Genomic DNA, 18842 nt, shown 5'->3' on the forward strand with positions numbered 1-18842 from the left:
GCATGGTAACCATATGTTTAATATTTGAAGAGCTTCCAAGCTGTTTTCCAAAGCAGCTGCAGTATTTTATATTCCCACCAAAAATAAATACATAAGGGTTCTAATTTCTCCACTTCCTTACTAATGCTTGATTTAATCTGTCTTTTTTATTATAATCATTCTATTGTGCGTGAAGTGGTATCTCATTGTGGTGTCGATTTGCATTTCCCCAATGACTAACATATGGTGTTGCGCATCTTTTCATGTGCTTATTTGCCATTTGTTTGACTTCTTTGGTTAGGTGTCTGTGCAAATCCTTTCCCCATGTTTTAATTGGGTTATTTATCTCTTTGCTATTGGGTTATAAGAGATTTTATATATCTTCAGTGTAAGTTACTTGTCAAATACATAATTTGCCAACATTATCTTACAGTCTCTTGGTTATTTTTTACTTTCTTATGATGACCATTAAAGCATGAGTGCTTTAATTTTGATTATATAAAAGTGATGTTTGTTTTGTCACTTACATGTTAGGTTTCTATGTAAGAAAACATTGCCTAATCAAATTAATGAAGATTTACTCCTATGTTTTCTTCTAAAAGTTTTATAAATTTAGCTCTTAGAATTAGATCTATGATCCATTGTGAGTTTATTTTCATATATGGTGTGAGGTAGGGTCCAACATCATTCTTTTGCAAGTGAGTAGCTAGTTATCCCAACGCCATTTTTTGAAAATAGTACTTTTTGCCATTAGACTATCTTGGACACTTGTGAAAAATCAATTGACAATTCATATAATATTTTACTTACAGACTGTCCATTCTGCTTGAATGGTCTCTATGTTTATCACTATGCCAATACCATTATGGCTTGATTATTGCAGCATTGCAGTATATCTTCAAATTGAAGTGTAAGTCCTCCAAATATGTTCTTTAAAAAAAATGTTGATGGGCTACTCTGGGACCCTTGTGTCTTTATGTAAATGTTAGAATGAGCTTTTCAATTTTTGCATATAAAATAGCTGAGGTGTTAACAGAGTTTTTATATAATTTGCAGATAATTTTGAAAGTATTGTCATTTTAGCAGTGTTAGTTATTCAGACCAATAACATAGTAATATCTTTCAAATTTTTCTGGTCTTTTTAAATTTCTTTCAATGATGTATGTAGTTTTTATTCTACAAGACTTCCATTCGTTTTGTTAATTTTTTTTTCTATTTTTATGTATTCTGGATATTATTTCATTATAAGATATATGATTTATACATATTTTTCTCCCATTCTGTTGATTATGTTTTCACTGATGTTATCATTTGCAGCACAAAATTTTATATTTTTTAAAGTCCAATTTATCTATTTTTTCTCTCTTTTTTCTTGTGCTTTTGATTATAGACTAGAAGGCTTTGACTCACCTAAGATTGCAAAGATTTACTATTATGTTTTTGCCCAAGATTTTTAACATTTTATTTTTTCCAAATAGGTTTTTCATCCATTCATTATTGATTTTTGTATATAATGTCAGGGATGGTTTCAATTTCAATCTTTTGTTATGTTGAAATTCAGCTGGTGCAGCACCATCTGTTGAAGACTATTAATCTCCCCCCCCCCCCCCCATTTAATTGTCTTGGCACCCTTGTTGAAAATCAACTGAACAGAAACATGAGGACGTATTTTTAGACTTTCAGTTGATTTATATGAATATGCTTATGCCATTCCCACATTGTCTTGATCAGTCTAGTTTATAGTAAGTATTGAAACAAGAAACTGACAGTCTTTCAACATTGTTCATTATTATCAAGATTGTTTTAGATAGTTAGGCTGCCTTATATCTCTCTCTGAGTGACTCAGCTTGCCAATTTCTGCAGAAGGAGCCAGCAGGGATTTTTGACAAGAAATGTGTTGTATTTGTACATGTATTTTCAAGGTATTACCGTCATAGTAGTTATAAGACTTTCAATTCATAAACATGGAATGTCTTTATATTTAAACTATCTTCAATTTTTAATGATATTTTATAGTTTTTCAGTGAACAGTATAGTTTTCTTATACTTCTTTTTTTTTATTTTTATTTCTAAATATTTAATTCTTTCTGGTACTATTGTAATTATAATTATTTTCTTGGTTTCCTTTTTGATAAGAACTATGAGTTTCCATACATGCCCACTTTCAGGTTGAGAAAATTTCTGTCTATTCTTAGTTTTAAAAAGTAATTTAGTGTTTTCATCATGGAAGGACATTGAATTTTGTCAAATGTTTTTCTATATCTATTGAGATGTTTCTGTATTTCTAGTCCTTTGTTCTATTCATATGGTATATTATTTTATTGATTTTCATGTACTGAATTAACTTTGAATTGCTGGGATAAATTCTACTTGGTTATGGTACATAAACCTTTTTATGTGTGGCCAAATTTTGTTTTAGTATTGCTTTAAGAATTTTTCCATTTACATTCATAAGAAATGCCAGTCTGTGGTTTTGTGGGGTTTTTGATGCCTTTGTTACATACTGAATACTTGTGTTTCCCCACCCCCAAATTCATATCTTGAAATCTAAATCCCCAATGTGATTGTGGTAAGAGTTCAGGTCTTCGGGAGGTGCCATCGTCTGATGTGCTCTCCCAAAAATCCATATATGGAATCATAATTTTCAATGTGATGATATTAAAAGGTAGGGCTTTTGAGAGGTGATTAGATCGTGAGGGTCTTACCTCCAGCAGAGGGCTTAGTTCCATTAAAAAAGAGTCTGAGGACTGGGCGCAGTGGCTCATAGCTGTAATTCCAGCACTTTGGGAGGCTGAGGTGCAGATTATGAGGTTAAAAGATCGAGACCATCCTGGCCAACATGGTGAAAACCCATCTCTACTAAAAATACAAAAATTAACTGAGCATTGTGGCACGCTCCTGTAGTCCCAGCTACTCAGGAGGCTGAGGCAGGAGAACCTCTTGAACCCAGAAGGTGGAGGCTGCAGTGAGCCCAGATCATGCCACTGTGCTCCAGCCTGGCAATAGAGAAAGAGTCCATCAGAAAAAAAAAAAAACAAAAAACAAAAAAACAAAACAAAAAAAAGTCTAAGGGCATTGGATAAAAAGTGAAGACCCATTGGTGTGCTGTATTCGGGAGACCCATCTCATGGGCAAAGACCAACATAGGCTCAAAATAAAGGGATGGAAGAAAATCCACAAAGCAAATGAAAAGCAAAAAATCAGGGGTTGCAATCCTAGTCTCTGACAAAACAGACTTTAAAACAACAAAGTTTAAAAAGACAAAGAAGGACATATTGGTCAAGGGAAAAATTTAACAAGAAGAGCTAACTATCCTAAATACATATGTACCCAATACAAGAGTACCCAGATTCATAAAACAAGTTCTTTGAGATGTACAAAGAGACTTAGACACCCATACAATATAGTGGGAGACTTTAACATCCCACTGACAATATTAGACAGATCGAGACAGAAAACTAGCAAGGATTTTCAGGACTGCAACTCAGCTATGGATCAAGTGGACCTAATAGACATCTATAGAACTGTCAACCCCAAATCAACAGAATATACATTCTCCTCAATGCCACATGACACTTACTCTAAAATCGATCACCTAATTTAAAGTAAAACATTCCTTAGCAAATGCAAAAAACTGAAATCATAACAGTCTCTCAGACCACAGTGCGATCAAATTAGAACTCAGGATTAAGAAACTTACTCAAAACCACACAATTACATGGAAATTGAACAACCTGTTCCAGAATGACTCCTGGGTAAATAATAAAATTAAGGCAGAAATCAAGACGTTCTTTGAAACCAATGATCAAAAGGAGACAACATACCAAAATCTCCAGGACACAGCTAAAGGAGTGTTAGCAGGGAATTTTATAGTACTAAATGCCCACATCAGAAAGCTAGAAAGATCTCAATTTGACATTCTAACATCACAATTAAAAGAGCTAGAGAAGCAAGAACAAACAAATCCAAAAGCTAGTAGAAGACAAGAAATGACTAAGATTAGAGCAGAACTGAAGGAGATAGAGAGATGAAAAACGCTCCAAAAAATCAATGAACCCAGGAGCTGATTTTTTGAAAAGATTAACAAAATAGAAAGACAACTAGATAGACTAATAAAAAAGAATATAGAGAAGAATCAAATAGACACAATAAAAAATGGTAAAGGGGAGATCAACACTGACTCCACAAAAATACAAACTACCATCAGATAATATTATAAACACCTCTATGCAAATAAACTAGAAAATCTAGAAGAGATGGATAAATTCCTGGACACACATACACTCCCAAGACTAAACCAAGGAGAAGTCAAATCCTTGAATACACCAATAATAACAAGTTCTGAAATTGAGGCAGTAATTAATAGGCTACCAACCAAAAAAAGCTCAGGAACAGATGGATTCACAGCCGAATTCTACCACAGGTACAAAGAGGGGCTGGTACCATTCCTTCTGAAACTATTCCAAACAATTAAAAAGGTGGGACTCCTCCCTAACTCATTTTATGAAGCCAGCATTATCCTGATACCAAAACCTGATAGAGGCACAACAAAAAAAGGAAACTCCAGGCCAATATCCACGATGAACATTGATGCAAAAATCCTCAATACAATACTGGCAAACAGAATCCAGCAGCATATTAAAAAGTTTATCCACCATGATCAAGTCAGCTTCATCCCTGGGATGCAAGGCTACTTCAACATATACAAATCAATAAACACAATCCATCATATAAACAGAACCAAAAAAAAAAAAAAAAAAAAAACCACCAAAAACACATGATTATCTCAATAGATGCAGATAAGGCCTTTGATAAAATTCAACATCCCTTTATGTTAAAAACTCACACTAAAATAGGTATTGATAGAACATATCTAAAAATATTAAGAGCTAATTATGACAAACCCACAGCCAATATCATATTAAATGGGCAAAAGCTGGGAGTATTCCCTTTGAAAACTGGTACAAGACAAAGATGCCTTCTCTAACTGCTCCTATTCAGCATAGTATTGGAAGTTCTAGCCAGGGCAATCAGGCAAGAGAAAGAAATAAAAGGTATTCAATTAGGAAAAGAGGAAGTCAAATCGTCCCTGTTTGCAGATGACATGATTGTACATTTAGAAAACACCATCATCTCAGCCCAAAATCTCCTTAAGCTGATAAGCAACTTCAGCAACGTCTCAGGATACAAAATCAATGTGCAACTATCACAAGCATTCCTATACACCAGTAACAGACAAACACAGAGCCAAATCATGAGTGAACTCCCATTCACAATTGCTACAAAAAGAATAAAATGCTTAGGAATCCAACTTACAAGGGATGTGAAGGACCTCTTCAGGGAGAACTACAAACCACTGCTCAACGAAATAAAAGAGGACACACAAAAAAATGGAAGAACATTCCATGCTCATGGATAGAAAGAATCAATATCATGAAAATGGCCATATTGCCCAAAGTAATTTATAGATTCAATGCTATCGCCATCAAGTTACCACTGACTTTCTTCACAGAATTGGAAAAATCTACTTTAAATTTCATATGGATCCGAAAAAGAGCCCACATATCCAAGACAGTCCTAAGCAAAAAGAACAAAGCTGGAGGCATCAGGCTACCTGACTTCAAACTATACTACAAGGCTACAGTAACCAAAACAGCATGGTACTGGTACCAAAACAGATATATAGACCAACAGAACAGAACAGAGGCCTCAGAAATAACAACACACATCTACAGCCATCTGATCTTCAACAAACCTGACAAAAACAAGCAATGGAGAGAAGATCGCCTATTCAATAAATGGTTGTGGGAAAACTGTCTAGCCATATGCAGAAAACTGAAACTGGACCCTTTCCTTATACCTTATACAAAGATTCAATCTAGATGGATGAAAGACTTAAATGTAAAACCAAAAATCATAAAAAAAAACCTTTGAAGAAAACCTAGGCAATATCATTCAAGACACAGTTATGGGTAAAAGCTTTATGATGAAAACACCTAAAGCAATTGCAACAAAAGCCAAAATTGACAAATGGGATTTAATTAAATTAAGAGCTTCTGCACAGCAAAAGAAACTATCATCAGAGTGAACAGCAACCTACAGAATGGGAGAAAATTTTGGCCATCTACCCATCAACAAAGGTCTAATATTCATTATTTATAGGACCTTAAACACATTTACAAGAAAAAAGCCAAACAGCCCCATCAAAAAGTGGGCAAAGGATATGAGTGGACACTTCTCAAAAGAAGACATTTATGTGGCCAACAAACATGAAAAAAAGCTCAACATCACTGATCATCAGAGAAATGCAAATCAAAACCACAATGAGATACCATCTCATGCCAGTTAGAGTGGTGATTATTAAAAAGTCGAGAAACAATAGATGCTGGCTAGGCTGTGCAGACACAGGAATGCTTTTACGCTGTTGGTGGGAATGTAAATTAGTTCAACCATTATGGAAGACAGTATGGCAATTCCTCAAGGATTTAGAAGCAGAAATACCATTTGACCCAGCAACCCCATTACTGGGTATATACCCAAAGGAATATAAATTATTATACTATAAAGACACATGCACATGTCTGTTTATTGCAGCACTATTTATAATAGCAAGGTCATGAAACCAATTCAAATGTCCATCATTGATAGACTGGATGAAGAGAATATGGTACATTTACACCATGGAATACTACTCAGCCATAAAAAGAATGAGATCATGTCCTTTGCAGGGACATGGATGAAGCTGGAAGCCATCATCCTCAGCAAACTAACACAGGAACAGAAAACCAAACACCGCATGTTCTCACTCATAAGTGGAAGTTGAACAATGAGAACACATGGACACAGGGAGGAGAACAACACACACCAGGGCCTGTTGGGGGTTGGGGGCAAGGGGAGGGAACTTAGAGGATGGATCAATAGGTGCAGCAAACCACCATGACACATGTATACCTATGTAACAAACCTACACATTCTGCACATGTATCCCCAAACTTAAAATAAAATAAAAGAGGTCATGGGAGCTTTCTCCCTCTTTCTGCCATGTGAGGACACAGGTAGAAGGTGCCACATTTGAAGCAGAGAGCTGGTCCTTAACAGACACTAAATTTGCTAGCCCCTTCATATAGAACTTTCAAGCTTCCAGAATTGTGAGTAATACATTTCTTTGGTTATAAGTTACCCAGTGTAGGGTATTTTGTTATAGAAACTGGAAGAGACTAGACAGAAATGTGTACAAAGAAGTGGAGGTGCTGCGGTAACAAATACCTAAAATGCAGAAGCAGCTTTGAGACTGTGTAACAGCATGGGGGCGGAGCAAGATGGCCGAATAGGAACAGCTCCAGTCTCCAACTCCCAGTGCAAGCAACACAGAAGACCGGTGATTTCTGCATTTTCAACTGAGGTAATGGGGTCATCTCACTAGGGAGTGCCGGACAATTGGTGCTGGTCAACTGCTGCAGCCCGACCAGTGAGAGCTGAAGCAGGGTGAGGAATCACCTCACCTGGGAAGCGCAAGGGGGAAGGGAATCCCTTTTCCTAGCCAGGAGAACTGAGACACACAACAACTGGAAAATCGGGTGACTCCCACTCAAATACTGCGCTTTAAGCAAACGGGCACACCAGGAGAATATATCCCACACCTGGCCGGGAGGGTCCCACGCCCATGGAGCCTCCCTCATTGCTAACACAGCAGTCTGCAATCTAAACGCAAGGCAGCAGTGAGGCTGAGGGAGGGGCGCCCGCCATTGCTGAGGCTTAAGTAGGTAAACAAAGCCGCTGGGAAGCTCTAACTGGGTGGAGCTCACAGCAGCTCAAGGAAACCTGCCTGTCTCTGTAGACTCCACCTCTGGGGACAGGGCATGGTTAAAAACAACAACAACAACAACAAAAGCACCAGGAACTTCTGCAGACGCAAACGACTCTGTCTGACAACTTTGAAGAGAGCAGTGGATCTCCCAACACGGAGGTTGAGATCTGAGAATGGACAGACTGCCTGCTCAAGTGGGTCCCTGACCCCTGAGTAGCCTAACTGGGAGACATCCCCCACTAGGGGCAGTCTGACACCCCACACCTCACAGGGTGGAGTACACCCCTGAGAGGAAGCTTCCAAAGTAAGAATCAGACAGGTACACTTGCTGTTCAGCAATATTCTATCTTCTGCAACCTCTGCTGCTGATACCCAGGCAAACAGGGTCTGGAGTGGACCTCAAGCAATCTCCAACAGACCTACAGCTGAGGGTCCTGACTGTTAGAAGGAAAACAATCAAACAGGAAGGACACCTATACCAAAACCCCATCAGTACGTCACCATCATCAAAGACCAGAGGCAGATAAAACCACAAAGATGGGGAAAAAGCAGGGCAGAAAAGCTGGAAATTCAAAAAATAAGAGTGCATCTCCCCCTGCAAAGGAGCGCAGCCCATCGCCAGCAACGGATCAAAGCTGGTCAGAGAATGACTTTGACGAGATGAGAGAAGAAGGCTTCAGTCCATCAAACTTCTCAGAGCTAAAGGAGGAATTACGTACCCAGCGCAAAGAAACTAAAAATCTTGATAAAAGAGTGGAAGAATTGATAGCTAGAATAATTAATGCAGAGAAGGTCATAAACGAAATGACAGAGATGAAAACCATGACACGAGAAATACGTGACAAATGCACAAGCTTCAGTAACCGACTCGATCAACTGGAAGAAAGAGTATCAGCGATTGAGGATCAAATGAATGAAATGAAGCGAGAAGAGAAACCAAAAGAAAAAAGAAGAAAAAGAAGTGAACAAAGCCTGCAAGAAGTATGGGATTATGTAAAAAGACCAAATCTATGTCTGACTGGGGTGCCTGAAAGTGAGGGGGAAAATGGAACCAAGTTGGAAAACACTCTTCAGGATATCATCCAGGAGAACTTCCCCAACCTAGTAGGGCAGGCCAACATTCAAATTCAGGAAATACAGAGAATGCCACAAAGATACTCCTCGAGAAGAGCAACTCCAAGACACATAATTGCCAGATTCACCAAAATTGAAATGAAGGAAAAAATCTTAAGGGCAGCCAGAGAGAAAGGTCGGGTTAGCCACAAAGGGAAGCCCATCAGACTAACAGCAGATCTCTTGGCAGAAACTCTACAAGCCAGAAGAGAGTGGGGGCCAATATTCAACGTTCTTAAAGAAAAGAATTTTCAACCCAGAATTTCATATCCAGCCAAACTAAGTTTCATCAGTGAAAGAGAAATAAAATCCTTTACAGATGAGCAAATGTTTAGAGATTTTGTCACCACCAGGCCTGCCTTACAAGAGACCCTGAAGGAAGCCCTAAACATGGAAAGGAACAACCGGTACCAGCCATTGCAAAAACATGCCAAAATGTAAAGACCATCGAGGCTAGGAAGTAACTGCATCAACTAACGAGCAAAACAACCAGTTAATATCATAATGGCAGGATCAAGTTCACACATAACAATATTAACCTTAAATGTCAATGGACTAAATGCTCCAATTAAAAGACACAGACTGGCACACTGGATAAAGAGTCAAGACCCATCAGTCTGCTGTATTCACGAGACCCATCTCACATGCAGAGACATATATAGGCTCAAAATAAAGGGATGGAGGAAGATCTACCAATCAAATGGAAAACAAGAAAAAGGCAGGGGTTGCAATCCTAGTCTCTGATAAAACAGACTTTAAACCATCAAAGATCAAAAGAGACAAAGAAGGCCATTACAAAATGGTAAAGGGATCGATTCAACAGGAAGAGCTAACTATCCTAAATATATATCCACCCAATACAGGAGCACCCAGATTCATAAAGCAAGTCCTTAGAGACTTACAAAGAGACTTAGACTCCCATACAACAATAATGGGAGACTTCAACACTCCACTGTCAACATTAGACAGATCAACGAGACAGAAAGTTAACAAGGATATCCAGGAATTGAACTCATCTCTGCACCAACCGGACCTAATAGACATCTATAGAACACTCCACCCCAAATCAACAGAATATACATTCTTCTCAGTACCACATCACACTTATTCCAAAATTGACCACATAATTGGAAGTAAAGCACTCCTCAGCAAATGTAAAAGAACAGAAATTATAACAAACTGTCTCTCAGACCACAGTGCAATCAAACTAGAACTCAGAACTAAGAAACTCAATCAAAACCACTCAACTACATGGAAACTGAACAACCTGCTCCTGAATGACTACTGGGTACATAACGAAATTAAGGCAGAAATAAAGATGTTCTTTGAAACCAATGAGAACAAAGATACTACATACCAGAATCTGGGACACATTTAAAGCAGTGTGTAGAGGGAAATTTATAGCACTAAATGCCCACAAGAGAAAGCAGGAAAGATCTAAAATGGACACTCTAACATCACAATTAAAAGAACTAGAGAGGCAAGAGCAAACACATTCAAAAGCTCGCAGAAGGCAAGAAATAACTAAGATCAGAGAAGAACTGAAGGAGATAGAGACACAAAAAAACCCTCCAAAAAATCAATGAATCCAGGAGTTGGTTTTTTGAAAAGATCAACAAAATTGACAGACCGCTAGCAAGACTAATAAAGAAGAAAAGAGAGAGGAATCAAATAGACACAATAAAAAATGATAAAGGGGATATCACCACGGACCCCACAGAAATACAAACTACCATCAGACAATACTATAAACACCTCTACGCAAATCAACTAGAAAATCTAGAAGAAATGGATAATTTCCTGGACACTTACACTCTTCCAAGACTAAACCAGGAAGAAGTTGAATCCCTGAATAGACCAATAGTAGCCTCTGAAATTGAGGCAATAATTAATAGCCTACCAACCAAAACAAGTCCAGGACCAGATGGATTCACAGCTGAATTCTACCAGAGGTACAAGGAGGAGCTGGTACCATTCCTTCTGAAACTATTCCAATCAATAGAAAAAGAGGGAATCCTCCCTAACTCATTTTATGAGGCCAACATCATCCTGATACCAAAGCTTGGCAGAGACACAACAAAAAAAGAGAATTTTAGACCAATATCCCTAATGAACATCGATGCAAAAATCCTCAATAAAATACTGGCAAATCGGATTCAGCAGCACATCAAAAAGCTTATCCACCATGATCAAGTGGGCTTCATCCCTGGGATGCAAGGCTGCTTCAACATTCGCAAATCAATAAACGTAATCCAGCATATAAACAGAACCAAAGACAAGAACCACATGATTATCTCAATAGACGCAGAAAAGCCTTTTGACAAAATTGAACAGCCCTTCATGCTAAAAACGCTCAATAAATTTGGTATTGATGGAACGTACCTCAAAATAATAAGAGCTATTTATGACAAACCCATAGCTAATATCATACTGAATGGCAAAATCTGGAAAAATTCCCTTTGAAAACTGGCACAAGACAGGGATGTCCTCTCTCACCATTCTTATTCAACATAGTGTTGGAAGTTCTGGCTAGGGCAATCAGGTAAGAGAAAGAAATCAAGGGTATTCAGTTAGGAAAAGAAGAAGTCAAATTGTCCCTGTTTGCAGATGACATGATTGTATATTTAGAAAACCCCATTGTCTCAACCCAAAATCTCCTTAAGCTGATAAGCAACTTCAGCAAAGTCTCAGGATACAAAATCAATGTGCAAAAATCACAAGCATTCTTATACACCAGTAACAGACAAACAGAGAGCCAAATCATGAATGAACTTCCATTCACAATTGCTTCAAAGAGAATCAAATACCTAGGAATCCAACTTACAAGGGATATAAAGGACGTCTTCAAGGAGACAAACCACTGCTCAGTGAAATAAAAGAGGACACAAACAAATGGAAGAACATATCATGCTCATGGATAGGAAGAATCAATATCGTGAAAATGGCCATACTGCCCAAGGTTATTTATAGATTCAATGCCATCCCCATCAAGCTACCAATGAGTTTCTTCACAGAATTGGAAAAAACTCCTTTAAAGTTCATATGGAACCAAAAAAGAGCCCGCATTGCCAAGACAATCCTAAATCAAAAGGACAAAGTTGGAGGCGTCACGCTACCTGACTTCAAACTATACTACAAGGCTACAGTAACCAAAACAGCATGGTACTGGTACCAAAACAGAGATATAGACCAATGGAACAGAACAGAGTCCTCAGAAATAATACCACACATCTACAGCCATCTGATCTTTGACAAACCTGAGAGAAACAAGAAATGGGGAAAGGATTCCCTATTTAATAAATGGTGCTGGGAAAATTGGCTAGGCATAAGTAGAAAGCTGAAACTGGATCCTTTCCTTACTCCTTATATGAAGATTAATTCAAGATGGAATAAAGACTTAAATGTTAGACCTAATACCATAAAAATCCTAGTAGAAAACCTAGGTAATACCATTCAGGACATAGGCATGGGCAAGGACTTCATGTCTAAAACACCAAAAGCAATGACAACAAAAGCCAAAATTGACAAATGGGATCTCATTAAACTAAGGAGCTTCTGCACAGCAAAAGAAACTACCATCAGAGTGAACAGGCAACCTACAGAATGGGAGAAAATTTTTGCAATCTACTCATCTGACAAAGGGCTAATATCCAGAATCTACAAAGAACTCAAATATACAAGAAAAAAACAAACAACCCCATCAAAAAGTGGGCAAAGGATATGAACAGACATTTCTCAAAAGAAGATATTCATACAGCCAACAGACACATGAAAAAATGCTCATCATCACTCGCCATCAGAGAAATGCAAATCAAAACCACAATGAGATACCATCTCACACCAGTTAGAATGGCAATCATTCAAAAGTCAGGAAACAACAGGTGTTGGAGAGGATGTGGAGAAATAGGAACACTTTTACACTGTTGGTGGGATTGTAAACTAGTTCAACCATTATGGAAAACAGTATGGCAATTCCTCAAGGATCTAGAACTAGAAGTACCATATGACCCAGCCATCCCACTACTGGGTATATACCCAGAGGATTATAAATCATGCTGCTAATAAAGACACATGCACACGTATGTTTATTGCGGCACTATTCACAATAGCAAAGACTTGGAATCAACCCAAATGTCCATCTGTGACAGACTGGATTAAGCAAATGTGGTACATATACACCATGGAATACTATGCAGCCATAAAAAAGGATGAGTTTGCATCCTTTGTAGGGACATGGATGCAGCTGGAAACCATCATTCTTAGCAAACTATCACAAGAACAGAAAACCAAACACCGCATGTTCTCACTCATAGGTGGGAACTGAACAATGAGATCACTTGGACTCGGGAAGGGGAACATCACACACCGGGGCCTATCATGGTGAGGGGGGAGGAGGGAGCGATTACATTGGGAGTTATACCTGATATAAATGATGAATTGATGGGTGCTCACGAGTTGATGGGTGCAGCACACGAACATGGCACAAGTATACATATGTAACAAACCTGCACATTATGCATATGTACCCTAGTACTTAAAGTATAATAAAAATAAAAATAAAAAAAAAAAAGTGACAACCCACAGAATGGGAGAAAATATTTGCAAACTACCCGTCTTACAAGGGATTAATAACAAGAATATACAAGGAGCTCAAACAACTCTGTAGGGAAAAGAGTCTAATAATCCAATTTAAAAATACACAAAAGATTTAAATACATACTCCTCAAGAAGACACACAAATGGCAAACAGGCATATGAAAAGGTGCTCAACATTATTGACCATCAGAGAAATGCAAATCAAAACTACATATCATCTCACTCCAGTTAAAATGGCTTTTATCCAAAACATAGACAATAAAAATGCTAAAGATGTAGAGAGAGGGAACCCTCGTACACTTTTGGTGGGAATGTAAATTAGCATAACCACTATGGAAAACAGGGTTTTTTTGGCTTTTTGTTCCTCAAAAAACTAAAAATAGAGCTACCACGTGATCCAGCATCCCATAGTTGGGTATATAATCAAAAGAAAGGAAATCAGAGTATTGAAGGGATATCTGCACCCCCATGTTTGTTGCAGCACTGTTCACAATAGCCAAGATTTGGATGCAACCTAAGTGTCCATCAACAGATGAATGGATAAAGAAAATGTGGTACATATACACAATGGAGTACCATTCAGCCATAAGAAAAAATGAGATCTTGTCATCTGCAACAACATGGATGGAGCCGGAGGCCATTAAGGTAACTAAAATAAGCCACCCCAGAAAGACAAACATTGCATGTTCTCACTTATTTGTGGGATCTAAAAATCAAAACAATTGAACTCATGAAGATAGAGAGTAGAAGGATCGTTACCAGAGGCTGAGGAGGGTAGCAGTGGAGTGGGGTAGAAATGTGGGAATGGCTAATGAGTAACGAAAAACATAGAATGAAAGAGACCCAGTATTTGATAGCACAACAGGGGGATTATAGTCAATAATAATCAAATTGTACATTTTAAAATAATAAAAACAGTATAATTGGAAAAAAATAAAAGAAACTGTGTAACAGGTAGTTGCTGGAAGAATTTGTAGGAGTATGCTAGAAAAAGCCTACATTGCCGTTAATTGAGCATTAAGGGTAATCTAGTGAGGTTTCAGAAGAAGAGGAGGGCTGTAGAGAAAGCCTCAATTTTTGTTTTTTAGCAATTACTTAAATGATCACGATCAGAATGTTGGTTGAAATACGGAGAGTAAAAGCCATTCTAATGAGATCGCAGATGAAAATGAGGAACAAAATGCTATTCAAACAGTTCAAGACTAGCCCTGAACGCATTTTTGAGAACTTTGTCACTACCCTTCTCATCACAGGCCCAGAATTCCAGGGCCTTGGGGACAGAATAATTTCAAGGCTCTGGTCTCAACATTCTGGTGTGGTACTCCTTGGCAAGCCCGCTTGTGGTTTAAATGGGCCCAGGGGTGACTTGGGCCACCCCTTTGCAAGGCATAGGTGGCAAACTATCGTGGTGTCCATACAGCATCATTTCCACAGGCAGGCAAAGTGCACAAGCTGTAGAGGCATGGCTACCTTCACTTAGATTTCAAAGGATACCCTGGAGATCCTTGGGGAATGGACAGAGGACTACCACAGGGTCACAGTCACCACAGTACCCCCACTAGAGCCATGCCCAGCAGAACCATGGGGTCAGGGACATCAAAGAGAGTCCCAACTATGATAAGACCTGGTGGAGCCATGGAGATAGGGCTACACTTGAAACCTCACACTTGTAGAGCCAGCAGCATGTAACTATAGCCTGGGAGAGCAGCAAGCATACAACCTCAACACATTAGAGTTTCCATATGGGCTGGACCCAGCAAATACATGATGGTGGTGCCTGTTGGACACTTGAGGACCTTATCTCAGCCTAAGTCTGTCTGGAAGGTGAGACATTAAGTCAAAGAAGATTATTTTCAAGCTTTGAAATGTAATGTTGTTTGCCCTGTTGGGTTTTGAGCTTGATCAGTACCTGTCACTCCTTTCTTTTTTCCTATTTCTCTCTTTTGGAATTGGAACGTCTGCCCTATGCCTGTCACTATGTGTTTTGGAGGCACATAACTTACTTGATTTCACAAATTTGCAGTTAGAAAGTCATTTGCCTAATTTGGTACCTTAAGTCTCACTCATATCCAATTTAGATGATATTGAGATGATACTCTGGACTTGATATTTTCAGTTGATGCTAAAATAAGTTAAGACTTATAGAGTTATTGGGATGTAATGAATATATTTTTATATGAGAAGAAAATAAATTTAGTGGGTCAGGTGCAGAATGTTATAGTCTAAATGTGTCCCCCCATAAAGTTTATATTTTAAAACCTATTTCCCAATAGTATTCACAGGTTGGGTCTTTGGGAGGTGATTAGATAGGCCCTCATGAATGGGATTAGCACCCTTATAAAAGAGGCCTGATGGAGCTTCTTCACTTCATTTTCATGTGAGGACAAAGCTATAAGGTGCCATCTTCACAGCAGAGAGTGAGATCTGACAAGACATTGAATCTGCTGGTATGGGAATCTTGAACTTCCCAGCCTTCAGAACAGTGAGTAGTACGTGCCTGCATTCTTAAATAAATTATCAAATGTAAGTTATTTTGTTATAGCAGCCTAAGTGAACTTAGACAGAAAGTAATTAGTTCATGAGGGTGTAGCCCTCATGAATGAGATTTGTGCTCTTACAAGAAGAGAAAGGAGCACCTGCTCTTAGTTTTTCTGTTCTTCACTATGTAGATACAATGAGAAGATTGCCATCTGCAAATAAGAAAAATGTTTATTCTTAGACATAAGATCTACAGACACTTTGATCTTAAACTTCCCAGCCTATAGAATTGTGAGAAAAAAAATGTCCATGGTTTAATCTGCCCAGTCTATGTTATATTTTTTATAGCAGAGCAAACTGAATAAGACAGTCTCTGTCTGATTTTGGCATCAGGGTAATACTAGCCTAAAAGAATGAGTTGGGTTGTGTTGCATCCTCTTCTATTTGACCAAAAGTTTCTTCTGCTTTTTTTTAAGTTGAATTAGTTTTTCATTTGCTACAATTCACCAATAAAGCCATCCAGGCCTGGGTTGCTCTTTGTGGAAAATATGTTTATTAATAACTCAGTGTCTTTACTTATTAAAGAATATAGTCAGATTTTCCATTTCTTCTTGAATAAGTCTCTATAGTTCTTGTCTTTATATAAAAATTTCCACTTCATCAAGTTGCCTATTTTTTTTTTTTTTGAAATAGGGTTGTTCATAATATTTTCTTTAATTACTCTTCTTTCTGTAAGATTGGTGGTAACGTCACTTCTTTCTTTCCTGTTTTTATTAATTTGAGTACTCTGTCTTTTTTCTTGGTCAGTTTAGTTAAATGTTTGTCATGATTGTCTATATGTTCAAAAAAAAAAGCTTTTAGTTTTATTGTTTCTTTCTACTACCTTCCTATTCTCTATTTTATTTCTTTCTTTTTAAACCTTTATTGTGTACTTTCTCCGGCTTCCTTTGGGTTTAAGTTTGTGTTTTTCTATTTTCTTAATGTAGAAGTTTACATTATTAATTTGAAATAATTCTTTCTTGATGTAGGCATTACAACTATAAATTTCCTCAGCTATGTGTTGAATCTTTTCCCTTCAAAAAGATATTTTGAAGTCATAAACCTTAATGCCTTTAAATTTCATCTTAATTTGGAAATAAGTAATTTTCAGATTTCATCAAGATTAATTCATTAAGGATGCCTTAATTCAATATGACTAGTTTACTTATAAAATAATGATGACATATGCAGAATGAAAATGATATGAAGGCATATAGAGAAAATGCCACGTGAAGATAGATGAGAATTTTGTGTCTGCAAGCCAAGAAATGCCAAAGACTTCCAGCTAACCACCAGAAGCTAGGAAGAGGCAGGAAAGGATTCTCTTACAGGTTTCAGAGGGAGAACATCTCTGCCAACACCTTCATTTCTGACTTCTAGCCTCAATGACTGGGAGATAATAAATTCTGTTGTTTTAAGCCGCGCAATTTATGATATTTTGTTACAGCAGCCCTAGGAAACTAATACACCCTCTAAAGCACTGTTTCGTTTCATCTCATACATATTGGTATGTTGTATTTACATTTTCATTCATCATCTTGGAATTTATTCCTGGACCCATTGATTATTTAGTAGTGTGTCATTTAATTTTTAGGTGTTTGTGAATTTCTCAAATTTTCTTCTATTATTTATTTTTAATTTTAATCTTTTGTGATTGGAGAACATCCTTTATATTATGTCAGTGCTTTTAAATTTATGGAGACTTGTTTCGTGGCTTTATATGTGGCCTATTCTGTACAATACACAACATGCACTTAAGTAGAAAGTGGATGCTCCACTTGTTGCATAAGGGATTCTATAGATATGTTAGTTTTAGGTGTTTTAGAATGTTGTCCCCATCTTCCATTTCATCGTTGAACTTCTTTCTAGTTCTGTCCTTTATTAGAAGTGGAATATTGGAATCTCCAACAATTCTTCTTGAATTGCCTATTTCTACCCTCAATTATGTCAGGTTTTACTTTATGTATTTTGCAACTGTGGTGTTAGGTGAACATATGTTTATAATTGTTTGATGGATTAAACTTTCTACAACTATAAAATGACTTTTTGTATCTCTGGTAACATTTTATCTTAAACTTTACTTTGTCTGATACTAACGTAATTACTGCAGCTATCATTTCAGTACTGTTTGCATGCCATTTCTTTTCCTATCCTTTTACTTTCAACCTAGTTTTGCTTGAATTTAAAGTGTGTCTGTGTAGACAGCATATAAATGTACCAGTATTTTTGTTTTTATCCATTCTGCCGATCTCTCCCTTTTAGAGTATTCAATTCACATTTACTGTTTAATAAACGTTTCAGACTTAAGTCTACCATTTGCTGTTATTTTCTGTATGTTAAATCTTTTTGTTCCTCTCTCCCTTCATTACTGCCTTCTTTTGTATTAAATAGGTATTTTCATCTCTAATGTTTTAATTTCTTTGCCATTTTTTCAACTCTATTTTTGAGTTATTTTCTTAGTAGTTTCTCTGGGGATTATTGGAGTGTGTATGTTAACTTATAACAATCTAGTTTTGATTAATACTAACTCAGTTTCTCCTCTATATCTCTATTATCCCTCCTCTCTTTTGTACTGTTCCCATACAATTGCATATTAATACATTGTGTGTTTGTTAAAATTGATATATAATTACTGCTTTATACAATTGTGCTTAAGATAAGGGAAATAATGTTACAAAAAAGAGTGCATTTATACTTTTTTTCATATTAACCTATTTGGTCATCTTACCAGTGTTATTTATTTCTCTATGTGAATTTGAGTTACTGTTTAATGTCTTATTATTTCAGACTGAAGGTCTCCCTTTGATATTTCTTAAAGATAATTGGCTAT

This window comes from Rhinopithecus roxellana, chromosome 7 (genome assembly GCF_007565055.1).
Source record: "Rhinopithecus roxellana isolate Shanxi Qingling chromosome 7, ASM756505v1, whole genome shotgun sequence".
In the NCBI taxonomy this organism is placed as follows: Eukaryota; Metazoa; Chordata; class Mammalia; order Primates; family Cercopithecidae; genus Rhinopithecus; species Rhinopithecus roxellana.